This window comes from Phaethon aethereus, assembly GCF_964289735.1.
Source record: "Phaethon aethereus genome assembly, chromosome: 6".
In the NCBI taxonomy this organism is placed as follows: Eukaryota; Metazoa; Chordata; class Aves; order Phaethontiformes; family Phaethontidae; genus Phaethon; species Phaethon aethereus.
The window spans coordinates 24959450-24977245 of NC_138580.1; positions in this window are offsets into that span (position 1 = coordinate 24959450).

Below are 17796 nucleotides of genomic sequence, written 5' to 3' on the forward strand. Positions count from 1 at the left end.
CTTAACTACAGAATCCAACCTTTTTTTTTTAATTGAAAACAGAGCATAAACTGTAATTCAGCCTGTGCTGAAACTACCAAGACTGCAGCGGCTTCCACCCAAATCAGTGAAGTTATCCCAGATTCACTCAAAATTTAGTTCAGATTGAAATGTAGTCTGAGGTTTCTGGGATGGCCAACTGAATCTTTTAGGTAAACTACTGTGTTTTTCAGACTTTTGTTAAAGCTTACAGGCATGCCTCATCTCCAGGTTTAGTATCAAAAAGAATAGAAAAGGGATAAGCTATAAAGCACTTTTCCCCACATAGTTAGAGGGATTTTTAAAATTACATCAATGAAGAATTTAATATTTTTAAAAAAGGCAGTGATCATTGGAGGATGTTTAGGAAAAAGTTGAAGGAACAAGACCAACCTAAGGGCGCCCTTGACGTGCTACTCCTTCCCAGCCGCCAGCAGCCGATCACGCAGGGGCTTCCCGAGCTGGAGGATGAACCCCATCCGCTCCGGTTAAAAACCACTGGTGAGCTCTCTTCCACAAACTTTTCTGACCCATTTTGATTTTCAGCCTCCACAACATCACAAGACTACGAATTGCAGCCAAAGGATCCCTTTATGGGTGTCCTGTTCCCTTATACTTTTTCCCCAGGCATCTTCAGGTGATCACTGGATCAGATGCAGTTAAAAACATTAGTGTTTTTGCTAATACAGTGTTGCGGCGGTTACTATGGCAGACTAAGCAGCCATCTTCTCTAAAGTACAAGCCTGGGTAATTAATAGATACTATTTTATTAACTTTGTGCCTTTTCATGCTATAACAGGGATTTTAAAATAGGCAACATATTCCACAATTTTAACCCATTCCAAAAATGCAAGTTTGTAGTATGTTCAAAATATAAGCGTATTTTTCATTGCTCACATAATAGTGATTCTCTTACTGGACTTGCCTAATTCTTATCTGATTCCTTATTTAATCATGGGAACAGCAAATTTCATTATCTGCAACCACCTATACCGTAGAACTCTTTCCACATTCTTTCAACAGAGAGAATTAAAAACTCTCTTTGTCAAAAGAGTTTCGAGTGTCTCTCAAGAAATAAAATCATGATCAAGGGGAACTCACAGGTAAACACGGGTGGAGCCACCAAATGTCATTACATTATTCACCCACTGTGTAAAATTGTATGCTAATATCATCACCCTTATAGGAACGGGGTAACATACATTTACATCTGATTCTTCAGACTGAAAAATTCAAGCAAGTTTTCTTCAGCATTTCAAAACACCTCGTAAATCACATCAGTACATCATCAAAAATCGTCGGTCATAACATTGTATTTATTCTTCTTTGCTATAAAGAACCACGAGGGAGGCAAAGCTTGCCTCAGAGAGGTATATATTTCTGCCTAAAGAAAGCGCGTTACTGGCGTGTTTGCTGCAGGCTTGGAGACAAGGATACACCCCAAACCTCTACGAAATTCAAGGCAAAACTCCCTTTTCGTTTAAGCTCGCAGGTTTAGCGCAGCAGCGAAGCCTCCCCTCTCCCCCGCCTCGGCTCGCTGCCTCCATTCAGGCTGGCGCTGCCCATTCCGCAGTAGTGGTTCAGCATCAGATCCCGGGATCTGGTCCTTACCAACCACCCAATGCTTCTAAACCCTGATGCGACGCTTCGGAAACGACTTGCCGACAAAAGATTTTGTCAGAAAAATTTTTCAAAAACCCAGGGGAAAATTTAAGGTAGCGGCAAGCAAACGTATATCAACATCAATGAAAATCCAAGAATGGATATACCAGAATGCAAACAGCCTCCCTCCCCCCGAAAACAGGTCCTGTCGCCAAAGTTTGCAGTTCTGCGACAAATGCACAAAGCATCGCTTGATGTTGCCAACCGTGGTGTTTGAAGAAAGTGTCTCGTGCTTCTCTTTTTACAGCGTTTCCAGCCCAGTCTTTTTGCGTGTGGAGATAGTCTAGTATGTAAATGTCCTTCCACAGTCTCTTCAGAACAAAAAGGAGGTCTTGGGAATTGAAATTCTATTTATATTTATCATAACTTGATAAGAGTAGAGTGTGTTTATTTAAATACTCTACCATTATTTCTTCTTAACAACAGGCAGCTCTGAAGTGCAGTTATAAGTCTGTTTACACCACACAGATATCAAATTGACTTGCTAATGGTAACTTTTATTCGGTATCCATGGGTTACTGTGTCATGTGATTTGACATCAAGTACAGACAGTGCTGATTAGTAGCATCCAGTTCTGTCCATCTCTGTGCATCACTGAACCATCTGGTCATTTATTCACTAATAAGCCCCTAATGGCCCAAATATTCACCGGCCTGTCATTGTGACATGGCATAAAATGCCTACATCTTTCAACTTGCTTTGACATGTTGCTTGTTTCACATCAAAACCCGTCATTTACAGGAAAAGAGCTCAGAGGGGTAAAAACTTGACCTAATCTGCAGTGTTAACACAAAGACAGAGGCTTTGTTATCTGGTAGCCTGACTGAAAGCATGTAAATGGGCATGAATTCATTTTGTACATTTTTCCATGCTCATTTTACAACATTCTTTAAGTTTGGTATCATTCCTAATACGGGTTTTTATGTGGGTTTTGCTGCGAAATCTCTTTTCTTTTTCTGTTAATATTCTTCGGAGTGCTTTAAAGGGAGCTGGATTCCCAGAGACATTTGTCAGTTTTCATACAGAAAACGTGTATCAACTGAAATATCATCGGGAGACGCAGAACTTTTCTACACCCTTCTATTAAAAATTAAGACAATAAATGATTTTATTTTCTGTGTTTCCCTTTTATCTTTGCCTAGGTATCAATAGGCAGCGTAATATTTTCTGCCCTAAAGGATAGGAGTTGCACTAATTCCAGTGTAGTATGTTAGATTTTGCAGAATCTTTCTAGATGAGAAAAATCTCACAGTATATAATCGCTCGGCAAAGTCAAACATTATTACTTAAGAGCTGTGAATGCTTAGTAGCTGAAAAATCTCTCTCTTCAGTCCCATCACACAAAATTGCTGGAGAAGAAAGAGGTCACAATCAGCACCGTAATTTTTTTTTTTTTTTTTAATCTTACTGGATATAGCCACAGTTAAAATAGTTTAAAAAAAGCAAACACCCATTAAACTAATTGCTGTTGAAATCTTGGTTAATACATCATTAAAATGTGATTAAAGCATGATGTAATTGATTGTAACTAGAACACTTAGGGTGGTTTTATGGCTCTGCAGTCATTGGTGTGATGGGACACATAATTCACCCAGTATGTTAGCTTCACTTGATGTGTGCCTCTATTGGCACACCAGCTTCTTGAAGCAAGCGTACTCTGCTCAACAAAAACTTTCATTGTGTTGCCTTCTGGCTGTTATACCAGTTGTAAGGTGATAAGTAAAAAAACCCCACAAAATTATCTAAACATCATAGAGCATTTGCCTTTTTTTTTTTTTTTTAAATAACGGCAGTGTTTAAAATAGTCTTTTATTTTCTTTCTCTTGTGGGCTGATATTATGTGCATGTTGCTGGTGGTAGTTCCAGTTAATGACGTGAACATCATCCAGGAAAAATCCTCTGCCTGTGCATGCTGGTAAATTTTATCAGAGAATTCAGGTCAGCTAATGAATCAATTTGAATGTTGGCATCTTCATGCCGAGATCCAATCAAGTTTAAATTTCATATAAAATTAGCCAGTTCACAATACTTACAGTCAAACCCGTAAAACCCAGTCCTAGGATACATACACGGAATTTAGTATATGCATTCAAATGTTTCTACCTTTTGATTATTCACTTTCCCAATCCTTGCTACACAACGTTGCTCTCAAGGGCATTAATAAACACATTCACTCCTGTCTTATAAGCTTGAGAATACCTTTTGCACTTACTCAGAGCCCTCAAACCTAGAGAGGGCTGGAAAACAGTCGTGTTTTGTGAAAAACGTTGAGGTTTTGAAACTAATCTCTATTCAACATTAAAACAAAGCAGAGACAAGTCAAGCAAGATATGAATTGATATCTTTCTAACCCCCTAAATGGGCATCTTATTCGTAATGTTGTTAATTCCTCTTGCTCTAAAGAAAAATCCCATCTGACACATGCAAAATCTTTTGACAGCATTTAATCAAAGCAGAAAATTGCTATTAAAAAAAAATCTGTTTTGATGACCTGTCATTTTCTGATGGAAAAAGCAGTTTTGTCAACAACACAAACCCTGACCAATTCCAGATATATTCCTGTTTGTGCAAATAGGACTTAAAAGTAGCAAAATACTAAATGTAGGTTCTCAGCCCCTTGTAGGATTTGTGGTTTGTTTCCAACTTAACACAATGAACAGTCTCAAATCAGTATTTACAGTAGTTACGTACAGTTACTGAGTACGAGTGGCAGCTGGAGACCGGTTCTTTTGCATCTTATTTCTGTTTTTCAGATTTTGAAAATTAAATAAATTCATGTTAGCCAAGAAATTTCATTCTAGCTATTTCAGTCATACTGACATTTCTGAAAAACTTTTGTGATTTTAAAAGCTTTTTTCAGATATTGATCCTTTGAAATTTAGTTTTCAATTTTTATTGGCAGTTTAGTTGACATAGAAATGATTACTTGAAATAAGTAATTCAGAAAGAATAAGGAAATTAGGTTTTTAGTTAGATAAATTATTGAAGTGAACCATCGTGATGACATTAAAAAAAAACTTCACTGTTGAGCAAGAGAATGAATTGTAACCACTTCCTTAACCTTTCTCAGGAAAATGTTCTGTTTGTCTAACAAGCAATCGCTGAGAAAAGTCCCAGTTCTGCTCAGCATCTAATAAGCCTGGGCTCACCACCAGCTCTCATGGAATAGCGCTGGTGGAATGGGAAAGGGAGGGAAGTGTTTGCTTCTGAGATTTAGGGAAAAACTTCCTCAGAAGAGTTACACTGCTCTATGTGGGATAATTATTTTTTTTTCCAGGAGAATATGGCACAGGACATCTTAAATGCATCTTGAACATCATGTTTTATCAACTATCCTGCTTATTACAGGATTTACAGGAATCTTGTCAGGAACAAGTATGCAGATATAAATGGAACATTTTTTAGACCAGAAAGGCGTGATTCATTTCAACAAGCGTAAATGTGTCATGCAGCGACAGAGCCATAGATATTGGGTGGTAATATTTGCGATCATCAGCTGCCCCTATTTTGAATATAGAACACTTATTAAAATTTCATCCTGTTTTTAACTGTATAAATGCAAGGTCGTATTTCTAACGTGCCCAGTTAATAGCAGAAAAACAACTGTGCTCATATTGTTAACGCATCGGTATTTCAATTACCGTGCCATGACTTCAGCTAGATCCCATTGAATCAGAATTAGCAGAACACAGCACCATCTATTTTTGTAAAAACAGAACAACAACAAGAACATAAACCAATTGCTTGGCTGCTGCTAAAACTCAAAAGCTATCCTTTTTCAGGAAAAGGCTTTTTCAATGGCTGGTTTTAGTACACTTGCCAGGTGCAGGTGGCTGCAGCCTCAAAGTGGCCATCTAGGAAGCCAGGCAATAAGTATTTAAAGAAAAACTTATTATTACCTTCTTGCATACAAGATAACAAGATCACATTTATGTAATGCTATTTAACCAAAGATCATACGTTATTCAAAATGGGAATACATGTGATTCCTAAGTGTTAAAAAAAAATCCAGGGTGAAAAACTAAGGGTGGGGAAAAAAAAAAATCTCATGTGAACGGCTGACAAAGGGGATAAAAGATGTTGCACACCCAACTGGTAGAGTAGCACGACTGTCCCGATTACATCGCTGTTCTTGACAGGGTATCTTAGGCCGTCTTCCCCAGACCTCCTTTACAGAGCATTTAATGCCCTGCTCTTCAGAATAAATACAAATATCTTAACACTGGTAACATTACACACTGTCTCTCTACAGCAAGCAGAGCTGCTTCTTTTTTAATAGATTTTTAATTCAATGTAGTAACACATGAAAATGGTTCCTGGCCACTGATGGAAAAAATCTGCCACCAAGCTTATACACATTGAAATCGCAGCATATTGCTGCTGTCCACTTAGATGGAAATTAGTGTGGCAACAGCACATTTTAATACTGAAAGCCAAAAAAGTAAAAATCTATTCAGCCAGCCTCTGAGTATTTTTCTTGAAAATATCCCCATTTTCACATATAGAAGTGTTGGTGAAAGTGGTACTTGTACAACCAACTAAAATAGCACGCATTAACACTGCACCATTTTAGGTTAGAGAAGATCATAACGGTATTTTTTAACATTCTACTTAATTACTTCCCAATCCCATAAAGACATTTATGCATTTGTTTAGCTTTTCACATATGAATATTTCCATTGATTTAACATGTGTCCAAGTCTTTGAAACGTTAGGGCCTGAGCACAAGGCTAATTATATGCAAAGACCATTTGTAACTCTCTTAATGACGTCAACTGTCCCATATTTGAAACTAAATATGCCTACTGCTATGCTTAATTGTTGACTTTCTATTAAATATTTTACTTAGAGATAGAGCGGTAGAAATTGAATTTTAAACTTGCATATTGGCGTATTCGGACCCAAACAGATACAGATCATACAGAAATAAACGCTGTTGATTAACGTGGCAGAAGTACTGCCGATACGTTAACCACACTATAACCAAGAACGTCAAAAATAGCGCATGGCTCTGCGTTGACAGGCACACTTGGAAGCGCACGCTGCACTCACCGACACGTCAGACAAAGTTTGTAGAATTCAGATCCATCAACACTTACAAAACAATTAAAAGCAGCTCTCCAATTCAATAAATCTCAAGTAGGGTCAAATGTATGTTGTAAGCGGTGGGAGAGGCTATAGCGATATCCGTGTGGCGATCCGAGATGCAGACCTAGATTTCTGAATGGCCGATTCCATCGCTGAAATAGTAGTAGCGATGACGCGCCGCTATGACTTTGCGAGTACGACTAGGCGTACGTATGACTACGTATTCACAACAGCAAAGTACCCGTCGCTCTGATCTCAAAGTCACACTTTTTACTTTGACCTATTTACAAGGTCAAATATTTTAATAGGTGGTAGAGAGGGGGTGAAAGAGCAAGCGGTCCACCTCCACGTGAGCGTGTTTGCGCACACGTGCAAGGCTACCGGCCTCCTCGCGTTTCCAGACCCACTAATCGCTCACAAATGATCTGATCCCGCGCTTGTTCCCCACGGTAATTAACTAATGAAGGTGATTATCCCAGGCTCACCATCAGGCTACCAAGGAACGATTGCTACCACACAACAGAAAGGCTGGAAGTGAAAAAAACGCAATTGTCTGATCCCGTCCATAGTTATGAGCCACTCTTCTACAGCGCGAAAATAGCGACTTAGAGCCCAGCACGTGCCAGCTGTGCTTCAAATGGAACAGGGGCTCTAAAGTCTACCACAAAGATGCATTAAACGCTGCTTCATCTTCTTACTCTGGTAAGCAGTGATGCGTTATGTTCTACCAGAATCCATTCTCCCCTGTAACTGCTTTTTCAAGTTTTCATGGGAAACAACAGAACTCCACAAGGCTCCTTGGGTGACAGAGGCTCTGCCACACCGCGTTTTCTGCCAAGATGTTAACTAACATAATTAAATGATCCACGACAGAAAAAAAATATTGTTATAGCATATGTTGTGTCACCACTGAGGTTAACAAAAACTTAAAGCCTCCACCAGTTAAAATGGATCCATCGTACAAAAAGTAGGTAAACGAATTGGAGATAGACCTATGGGTCTATCACTGAAGTTTGTCACCAACAGACTTTCCCATTTCAGCAATAAAAAGGTTTTATGTACGTTTTCTTGATTTACCGTATCTGATGCACATTGTGGAGTTTTTAATTTACATACATACAAGTATCCAATGACAATTTCATTTGCAAACCTGTTTTCCGTGGCTCTCTACTGAATAAAACACGGATATTCTCCTCTCAGCAGTTGTCTGACACCCTGGTTGGTGTTTTCAGAAAAATCCTTCTTGTCCTGGCAATCCACTTTCTAGCAATCTACCTGGAGTCTCCCGAGAGCTTCTTAGATCCTTAATACCTACAAATTAATGCAAAATCAGTGGCATTCAAGAGTGCAAAGTAAATCTGAAAAGAGAGTCAAAACACAAACTGGGAGATGCTGAAAATTCGGATTCTTGGGGGAGTGAAAGGACTCATGGTGTACACCCACTATAGGTAAAATTAAACCTATAGGACAAGCCTCGCCATAGGTTTCGCTCTACAAAGAGCGTAAGAGAGCGTTCATCAGCCAGAAGTGTGCATTTCCCAAGAGGCCCAGTCCCGAAGGCAAAACTCTCTTTGGTTTGGAACTAAGAGCTCAGACCTTCCCCCTTCGAGAGCGGCTCTGCCGCCGCCGCCTTTGCCCGTCGATCTGCCACGCCACCGGTTCTGCCAACGGATTCAAAGCGCATCCTGTTTTGTAGCAGAAGACAGTACTAAAACCAGGCAGAACCGCTCTTTTTCTTCATCCCTTCGCCCATGCTTTGAATCTGTTTCTGCTGAGAAAAATCCAGAGGGATATTTGAGTCATTTGACCCACCTCTGCAAGACCCGATTGCAGGGCAAGAGCAGAAGTGGAAGGAACATGGGAGCCATTTCGCACAGGCTATTGCTGCTACCCCAGATCTTGGGAAATAAAACAAACCCGCTTTTTAAAAAATTCATTACTTAATTCTGTTTATAATTCAGGTAAGGAGCCAAATTTTAGATGCGGTTAAACTGAAATAAAAGCAGAATTCCTATGTTTTTCCTCAATCTTATACCTCAGTTCTCTTATACATTTATTCCTCCCAGCTCCAAATTTTTGGACTGTGTCAGTATCACATTGTGGTGACAAGACCCGTTACGCTCACTCTGTGCATGCCAAGTTCTGAGTTGGATTTTTTATTTTTTTTTACATAACACATCCAAAATTCAATTCTCAGACACAAGCATTAGAGTACAAACCACCAGACCTCTCCCTCCTTTGTCATGCTGCACTGCTTGCTTACTTTAAGAGAAAGATGGGTTTCCCTTTAGCTGGCTTAACTCCAGAACTAATTATTTGAGATTAGTGACCTGCACAAACCTTGCTGATTTCAAAGAAATTCACCAAGCAGGCTCCAAAATAAATGCAAAAATAGGAGTTGGGTTTTTTTTGCTGCCTTTCCCCCACTTGCCCCCCCATCACACCACCAGTAACCGTAAAGTATTCTTCCTTCCTCTAAAATCACAAAAGAGAAGAGGGACCAAAACAGAAACTAGGAAGGTGCCGCTCTATGGTTTAGGATATTCTATTAACAAATCTTCCCATTTTTAACCCGTTAGTTACATTTTATTTTTCCTCATTGATTCATTTCCTTGTTTTTCCTCCATAGGGTAAATCGTCATTAAAAACTATATCTCGTCATTAACCTATATCAGGACACAGTTTTGAGTATTTTTATTAACTGGTTGTGTCATGCTTTGTCCAGCCAGCAAGGCATGGCCATCAACCCTAACAAGTTTCTAACGTAAGCAGAAAAAGGAAAAAATAAGAGAACAAAGGGCATAAGGATAAGTCTTTCCTTTATCAACCCTGGTTGGTCTGGACCGTAAACTTACCTTCTCTTACTGGTATGGACATCAGAGGGTAAAATGGGAGCTTAACCATGGGGATAAATACCACAACAAAGGAATAACAGTGATACTAATATTGCTTCTGCTTTAATTTTTAATTCTGCTTTAATTTTCTCGTGGCGATTGTAAAAAGTGCTCCACAACCGCTGAGTTCATAGCTGCTGTACATGATGCCTGACTACAACCCGGGACACCACCGAGGGCAACTCACCTGTGGCAGCCCGCGTCCGCGCAGGCTGGGCTGGCCCCTGCCGTCGGGCACCGCTCGCCCGGCTTTTCTCGTTGCCCACGGTTGGCAGAAGCGTCTTCACGAAGGCTTTTGTGTGGGGACCCTTGCACAAGGGGCTGCGGTTTTGAACAGCTCACCATCATCCTTGATTTTTAACGATATTTAGGCCACAGCAGCCAAACCTATTTGCGCGCTCAGGACGTTCATTGACTTTTCACAGGGCAGCACTGGTTTCTGAAAACCGGAGCCAGGATCATTCCCAAGTTCGTGTGCTATGTAAGGAAATTCGTCATACACGAGCCTCCCAAATGCAGCAAAAATAGTTCCTCCTTCAAGTCAGGGTCTCATTCTAGGAAATGCAAACTTTCCATAAGCTGGAGGTTTCTCGCAGTTTTTTAGTCAAATGAGAGAAAATGGTTTGTTAGTAGCTTCCAGCTTATTTTTGACAAATAAAAAAGAGAGGCTTTGTTTAGACTACTTGGCCCAACAGGCTAAGGGTGCTAGGAATTAAAACTTTTGGTTTGGAAGGATTGTATCACTGGAAAGAGAATAATCAGTTCTGTTTCTTTTTGGAACCTTGATATTATTTCGATTTCCACCTACTGTAAGAACAAACAGTGCTGGGCTGCATTCCAGAAAATGTTGCTGAAACAAAGACAGTATTATATAGAGGGCTGTAACTCTTGATAAAAAAAGAAACCAAGATGCTGAGATAAATCATCCGTATTTATTCATATGCTTGTCTGTAGAGGGAGCATAACTTTTATATTAATTCCAAGACTCAGACTTTTGACCGAGTTTATACTGGCAATATTCTGTTCTATAGTCAAAATTGTGTCAACCTCTAAGATTGCATGTTAAAGCCAGAAGGATTATCTTCATATATTATTAAATCCAATGTATATATAAGTAGTGCTTACTGATGCAAACTGTAGTGCCTTCTTTATCGAACTATTTTTCTGAGAACACAAAAAAATAGGCTGAATGAAGAAAAACGAATGTAGAGCATGCCCTCTTTATAAAGCAAGCGTTATAATGCAGTTGCAGAACTCCATTAATACGGGAGGGGTATTAATTAATACAGGGCAGGGGGAGGTGGGGTTTTTTGGGTTTTTTTTTAACTAAGTTTGCACAATTTTTTAATTGCTATCAGGAGTCCATAAAGGAGTGACCATATACGTATACTTTCATTTCACTATACTGTGATTTAATCTCAGTGAATAATAAACTTTTGTAGCACTGTGAATGGGGACACTAAGCATTATTTGCTTTTTTCCCCAGAACTTGTCAAACAAATAGCTGTAAAAGTGTTCAAGCATTTATATCTTACGCAGACTTACTGGTTTATAATTTTGCATGATGTTGAACCATTTTAGAACTTCAGCTCAGAAGGATAACCTCCACAGCTGCTAGGCAAGAAGCATCCCAATATCACATACTAGATGTAAGAGTAAGTCACTTCGAGGTACTAAGGGCATCATCGCAATTCATAGACAGATGCCCTATTTCTCTCAAACAGGTATTCTCTCTGATATTGATCAGAGCAGAATTTTAACACAGACCCACAGTTTAATGAGGATGAGTAAGATTCCTGCCAAAAACACAGCAATAATTTAATTTTACAATACAGAATGTCATAGGAAGAAAAGGCAGAGCAAATCAACTGAGTAAACGAAGACCCGTCGTTCCCAGTTCCGCTTCAAGTCTGAATACTTACTGGCGGGAATAATCTCAAGTCTATCATTTGTTTCTTAATGGCTTTCTTCACAAAACAGAAATACAGGTAACAGAGGCACTGAGGAAAAAAAAGTTCCGATTACACCTAGATCCCAGGAAAACATTAATTTCTCTCCTCACTTGGGTAAACCAGTGAATCCATCCAGAGATTAAATGGTTGCCTAAGTAACAGTTACATATATCTATTCGTATCCCTTTCCTCAACTCCATTAAAGCTCCTGCTTGCAGACCTTTAGCAAGAGACAAGAAAATTCTTATTTATCCTCTGGGTGAAAGAAGAGCTCTCTGTGTATTTAACTTACACTTTATTTGTTTTTAAAATATATTCAGGCATTCCTGTGCAATTTGTTACTCACGCTTAATGAGACAAATACTTTTAGATACTTGTCAACAGCTATAAAATTCTCTACTGGCCTCTTCCTCAAACTAAAGGTTTTTGACCCAACTTATTAATAGATGCCAGAGAAAAGCTCCAGCTCCAGAGGCCTTCCCACGGAGCCTTGTTCAGCCCACTGCCCTTTACACTTTGCTCGTAAAAATCGAGTCTCAACATGTCTGTCCATGGGTGCGCTAATGTCCATGCGGAAGGTCAGGTTAGGAGCTCTCTCGAGGTCCTCGCTGCATTTCTGCTGCCACCAGCAACGAACCCCCCTGGTGGGGGGAAGGCCGGGTCCCCTTTCCTCGCAGAGCACGTTACACAGCGTGTCTAGAGGAGACGGGCGCTCCTGGGCACTGCTGGTAACCCGCTTTCCAGAGTTACGGTAGCAGCGTTTGAGTCGACTAAACTCTAAACCTGTTAAGATGGAGAAATCTTAGACAAATACAGCACTGCTGGGAAATAAAAAAAAAAATAAGAACAAATTCAACTGTAACCAGTCTTGACTGCCTTTAGACGAGGCAACTAAGAAGAAAAGACCTGTAAGAGTCCTCTGCAGGCTATTCAGACGCCTTATTTAAATTTTGTAAGAGGATCTGAAACCATAATGATTGTCACATGTAAAAATCAAATAGCTCAGTTATGCCAGGAACCACTTACCCACAGGAGTTTTTTTCTGCAAAGGATGTCAACAAACACCTATGGATTTAGAAATAAGATTCTAATACCTAACAAAAGTTGTAATTCTCTTTAATAATAAAATCAGAAAGAGCCCATGCCAAAGCTGTAGCCAGAGAGAATTCTAACATGGTCGTGAATTCACGTTTTGCCAGAAGCTCTTCCACCAAATATTTAGGTGAAGCACATTTTTGGGTCCTAATTTTCCAAAACTTTGATAGAGAGCCTACCTCTAACAAATAAAATCTTCAGTGTTGAGCAGATATATGTCAGGCCCTGAAGCTCTATAATCACTGTATTTTTAAATTGTTTTTTTAAATTCCGTGCAGTTGTCACATATGTGCTCATTTTAGTTATGCATAGGTGGGTTTGCAGCAGCATCAAGTGTGCAATTAGCCTATTCCCAGGTGGACGTTCTCTGCAGATATGTCACTGGAGAGATCCCTTTCACATCTTTGCCTATTTGAAGGTGGCAATAAACCAGTTGTTGTAGCCTACTCATCTCGAGCTGTGTCGCAACAATACCTTCTTACACAACAGCACCAGTAATTCTGAAATACGCGCTGCAGAGAGCTACCGAGGAGGGTCCCCGCATACGGACACACTCTGCTGCGGTGCTTTTCTCGGGAGAGGGGCGTAGCAACAGTAGCACATAAGCAAAGCCGCTGATAAACCATGGTACTTTAGAGGACCTGCCTGTAAGTCAAGCGGAGAAGTACGCGGCTGAAGCGCCATAGCCAGCGCTTGCTTGAGAAACACCTGGGTCCAACCATCTACCAACGCAGGTCTGAACGATACCAGCTCCAGGGCAGCTTTCCGCTCAGGTTGGTGGAGCTCCAGTTGAGCACTGCCAGCCTGACCCAGCAGAGCCTCTCCCTTCACCTTAGTACGTAGAAAGTATCACCTGTTAAGCAGAGATAAAAAAAAAAAAATTTTAAAAAAAGGGGGAAGCGTTTTCTTTTCCCCCCCTCGGCTATTTCTCCCCGCACCATTGCATAGGTAACCATTGCATCGCTTCTACAGGCTCCTCTAGCCACCCGCTCCTGGAGCAACACGTGAAGATGTTCGAAGCCTTTTTTGGACCTACTTCTTTTTAAATGGTTGGCATAGAACAAACGCGCTCCGACAGAACAGCTCTTACGCAGAGCGGCGCCTACAGTGGCCCTCGGCTTCCCCTGGGCAAGACGCTGCCGAGGGCCACCAAAACGAAGCGACTGGCCACCAACACGCTGCTTTTCCGTGCCCCAAGCCCCCGGTGCCCTCCCGGCGGCCAGGCCACGCCGCCGGGCCCCCACGGCACGAGGGGACGGCGGAGGATGGGGGAGAGGGGTCCGAGCCCCCGCGCAGCCCCCGAGCCGAGGGTGCCCTCTCCCGGCGGGCGCCTCCGCGCCGGCTGCCTGCGCTCCTGGTCTTCGTCGCCGCGGGACGGACCGCGGGGCGCTCCCGAGGCTTTACAACCAGTGAAAATCGGCACCAGCTTCGTAATCCTGGCACGACATGTCTTTGCTTTGAAGTCTGGTTACTGGTTTTTACAGTTCTATTTTTAAAACATATTAAAGATGTTTAAAAGTGGCAGGGACTTCCAATAAAACCCATGTTGTCCAGAATCAGGATGCTGGTCCCAATTTAAACTGGCTGTTAAACAATAGTATATCCAAATAAAAGTGGTCTGATTTACAAAATACCTCAGACTGATTGAACGTTTATTATCCAATTTTTCTCTTTTCAGGTCTTCAGAGGTCATTCTCTCTTTATCTTTTTGTTTTGTTTTAAATCTGCAAGGGCTTACCACAACTACTGTATGGAAAACGGATTCACTTACCACATTGAAAAATCAACTGTTAACAGAAAATACTGAAGTATAATAAAGCAAAGATGCTAATAAAGATTTACATTTCTCTTGGCTCTCTGTGCGATTTAAACAGCGTACAGCATCGTCAGAGCTCCGTCTTCTGAAACACAGCCAGGATATACTGCAACCTGCTTCTGTGTTTTATCAGCAGGCATTTTGATTTTCCCAATATAGACTCTTATTTAAAACTTTATATACACAGCACATTGGATTTTCTATTTGGAGACGTGAAAGAATGTAAACGGGACAGTGCCTGAAGGAGAGCATCACTCCAAGGAGGAGCCCAGAGGAGCTGGGGCAGCCTAATTCCCTGGGTCCGCCTGGAGTTCGGAGACCTTCGTCTGCGACTGACCTCCTGTTTCTGCTCTGATCCTGGGTGAATCATTTCACATCTCCATCTGTCTCATCTGTTTAGGCTGAGCTCCTTGGGGAAGGGGTTTGCTTTTGCTTTGTGTATTTATGCAGGGTAACTCTGTAACTTAGGAAGTTATGGTGATAATATTGCCAATACAAACCAAGCACAATACACGAGTAAAAGAATCTAGCAAAATTTAGTATACAAAGGGACTGAGTTTGGTTGACCCAAGAGTCAGCCTCTATATAAAACTTCTCCGAAGCTTTTTATCACTAAGGTTTCTATTTCAGTGGTCTGTGCTCACATCTTGTAGTTATGTCCTAGCAACACACAACTAAAACAGGCTTCTTACCCTATCAAATCCCACCAAGTGACATAATTCTACCATAAAATAAAGTTTCACATTAATATCCAAAAATCTGCAGTATATTCTAATACCTTTGGCAAGCACATGTAATAAAAATTAGTGGAAGTCTGAGATGTAAGTAACCCACTTGAATCTTCTCTCCTGTCAATACCTTTCCTATAAATGGGAAAATATCTCTATTTCCCATTCCACAGACTGGAAAATTGGGGCAAAGGACAAATAAAGTAACCTGCCCAAGGTGATGCTGACTTGCGCTTGTACGTCCTCTGCAGTGGACCACATCGCTTGTCAGACAAATTGTGCTGCAATAGCAAAGTAGTTAGGCCTTCAAGATTCACGGTTAGCAAGTATCCCTAAAATTCTGATTAAACATTTTGTTTCCTAGTGGTTTTAAATTGGATGTGTCATTTTGTAAATGACAGATGACTACTATTCAGTAAATGAGCAGGTTTTTAGTTTAGAACAGCAAATACATGAATATATTGGCACCAAGTTTCAGGTAATTCTTTCTACTGAACTGCTGCCAAAAATTATATATTCATGTCCCGCTTCTAGAAATACAAAATTTGCAGGTGGGTTTGGTTGCCCTTAGTAAAACCTAGTGTACGAAAAAAAAATGTTAAGTTGTTGTTCCTATAAAACACTGAACAGATCAAAGAAATGTTTTCCCAAAAGTACACATGATTTTCTCTCAATACATGGAATTGAAAAAAAGGGAATTTCATCAAGGAAACAAAATCAACCTTCGCTTACAAAAAAAAAAAAACCCCACCAACCCAAAACAAACCACCAAACCACAAGCGTGCGTATATATATTAGTAGAGTTGAATAAACACGTGGAAGTATGCTGCATGTTTTATAGGATGAGTAACTACATTTAACATATTCGTATAATTTTTACTTATTTCCTGTTGAGTAGTAGGGCTGTCTTTGAAAACGGTGGATTTTAATATTCACACAGAATACGTTCACTCAGAGACTCAATTCTACTCGTTGGTCTTACCAGCTCAAGCAATTGGAACCTACGTCACCTAAATGGTCAAGAAATCCAGAACACACAGAGGAATGAAAGCAATTATTCGTACAGCTCCGAGCAGAACTTTTTTTTGAAATATCATGGTAGCGTAAAGGACTTCAGCAAAGAAACCACCGTGAAATCCAAAGCCCACCCAGGATCTATGTATCTTATTAAGCCAGCCTGCATAACACATCTGTCTGTGCAGCCCACAGCACATCAGGGTGGGCATGACTGGCCAGGCTCGCACTTGCTCGGCCTTGAGCTTCTCAGCCGAAATCTGCACCCACTCCTGGCACCAGCTCTTCCACACGCTTGGAGCAAAGCCTGAAACTGTGCCTCCATCTTCAAACAAAAACGCTTCCACCACTGGTAGGGGCTTTGCTGCTGCACCTTTTTGGCATCTTAATTGTTTCAACATTTAGCTGAGATCCTGATGCTAAAAAGTCGCTAAGTGTCACGGTTAGTGGGAGAAGAAAAAAAAGTGAGAAAAGGTAAAAAAGGAAAGAGTTGGATGTTAGACTGCTATTCCTCGGAGCAAGCTTTCAGGCGTGCCTTCTCCAACTACCACCAAAAATCCTATTCACTCAGGAATGTTAGCGGTGCCTTACTGCCTTGGAAGTCCACCAAAGAATAGTAGCTGTGAAGCGAGGAAGCTCTAGTTTCTAGCAGTCACCCTAGGCTCCAGCAGCGCTGCATTCTCTCCAGTCATCTGCTCGGAAATCTCACTGCGCAGCATGGCACGGTGTATCACGACACTGATTTTGGAGAAGCCCAAGCTGGATAAGGACATGACTGGATACAAATTCATGCTGGTTGCACCCACCGTAAACTATTTAAGTTGAGCCATTGCAGAGGAGGTACCTCTACTGATCTTCAGTGACAAAATTTCATCACTTGGTGATCTATCCCTATCTGATGTGGGGTTTTTTTTTTTTGTGGTTTTCTGATTTTTCAAGTCCCAACTACTGGTTCTACATACAAATACAAATTTGTGCCAACTAGACGCATGCTGCATTAGTTCTTCGGTATTTTGAAGAACAGAAGCAGTTATTTGCTGTTAAAATACTTTGCCTTAGCACATGGTACCTGCTTCGAGGCAACAATTTGAAAACCAGTAGCAATAGATGGACATTGCTCCAGCTTTGACCATTCACCCACTGGCAATCAAACCACAGGCAGGTTTTCGAAGATTTTTTTTCCTGTAAACTCTTCATTATCCAGGCAGTGACCATCCTTTGGCCATTCCTACTTCTTGGCAATTAGAATATGAGTTGCTTTTAAACCTGTTCTGGTTAATCTTCATTTATAAACTATTATTCCCCAGAAAATACAGTCATAAGCAGAAGAGACATAAGACCAAGTCTTATCTCCATTAGACTGGATTCAGTTAATAGATTGGAGCTACACAGAGTAGTCTCAGGGAAAGAAGGGACAACTTCCTGAAGTCTCTGGAGAAAAAACAAACTGCAGGATCATGCTGATATTGGGAAAACAATTATACAGACTTTTCATTATCTTTTCTCAGAATCTGTAGATGGTACAGGAT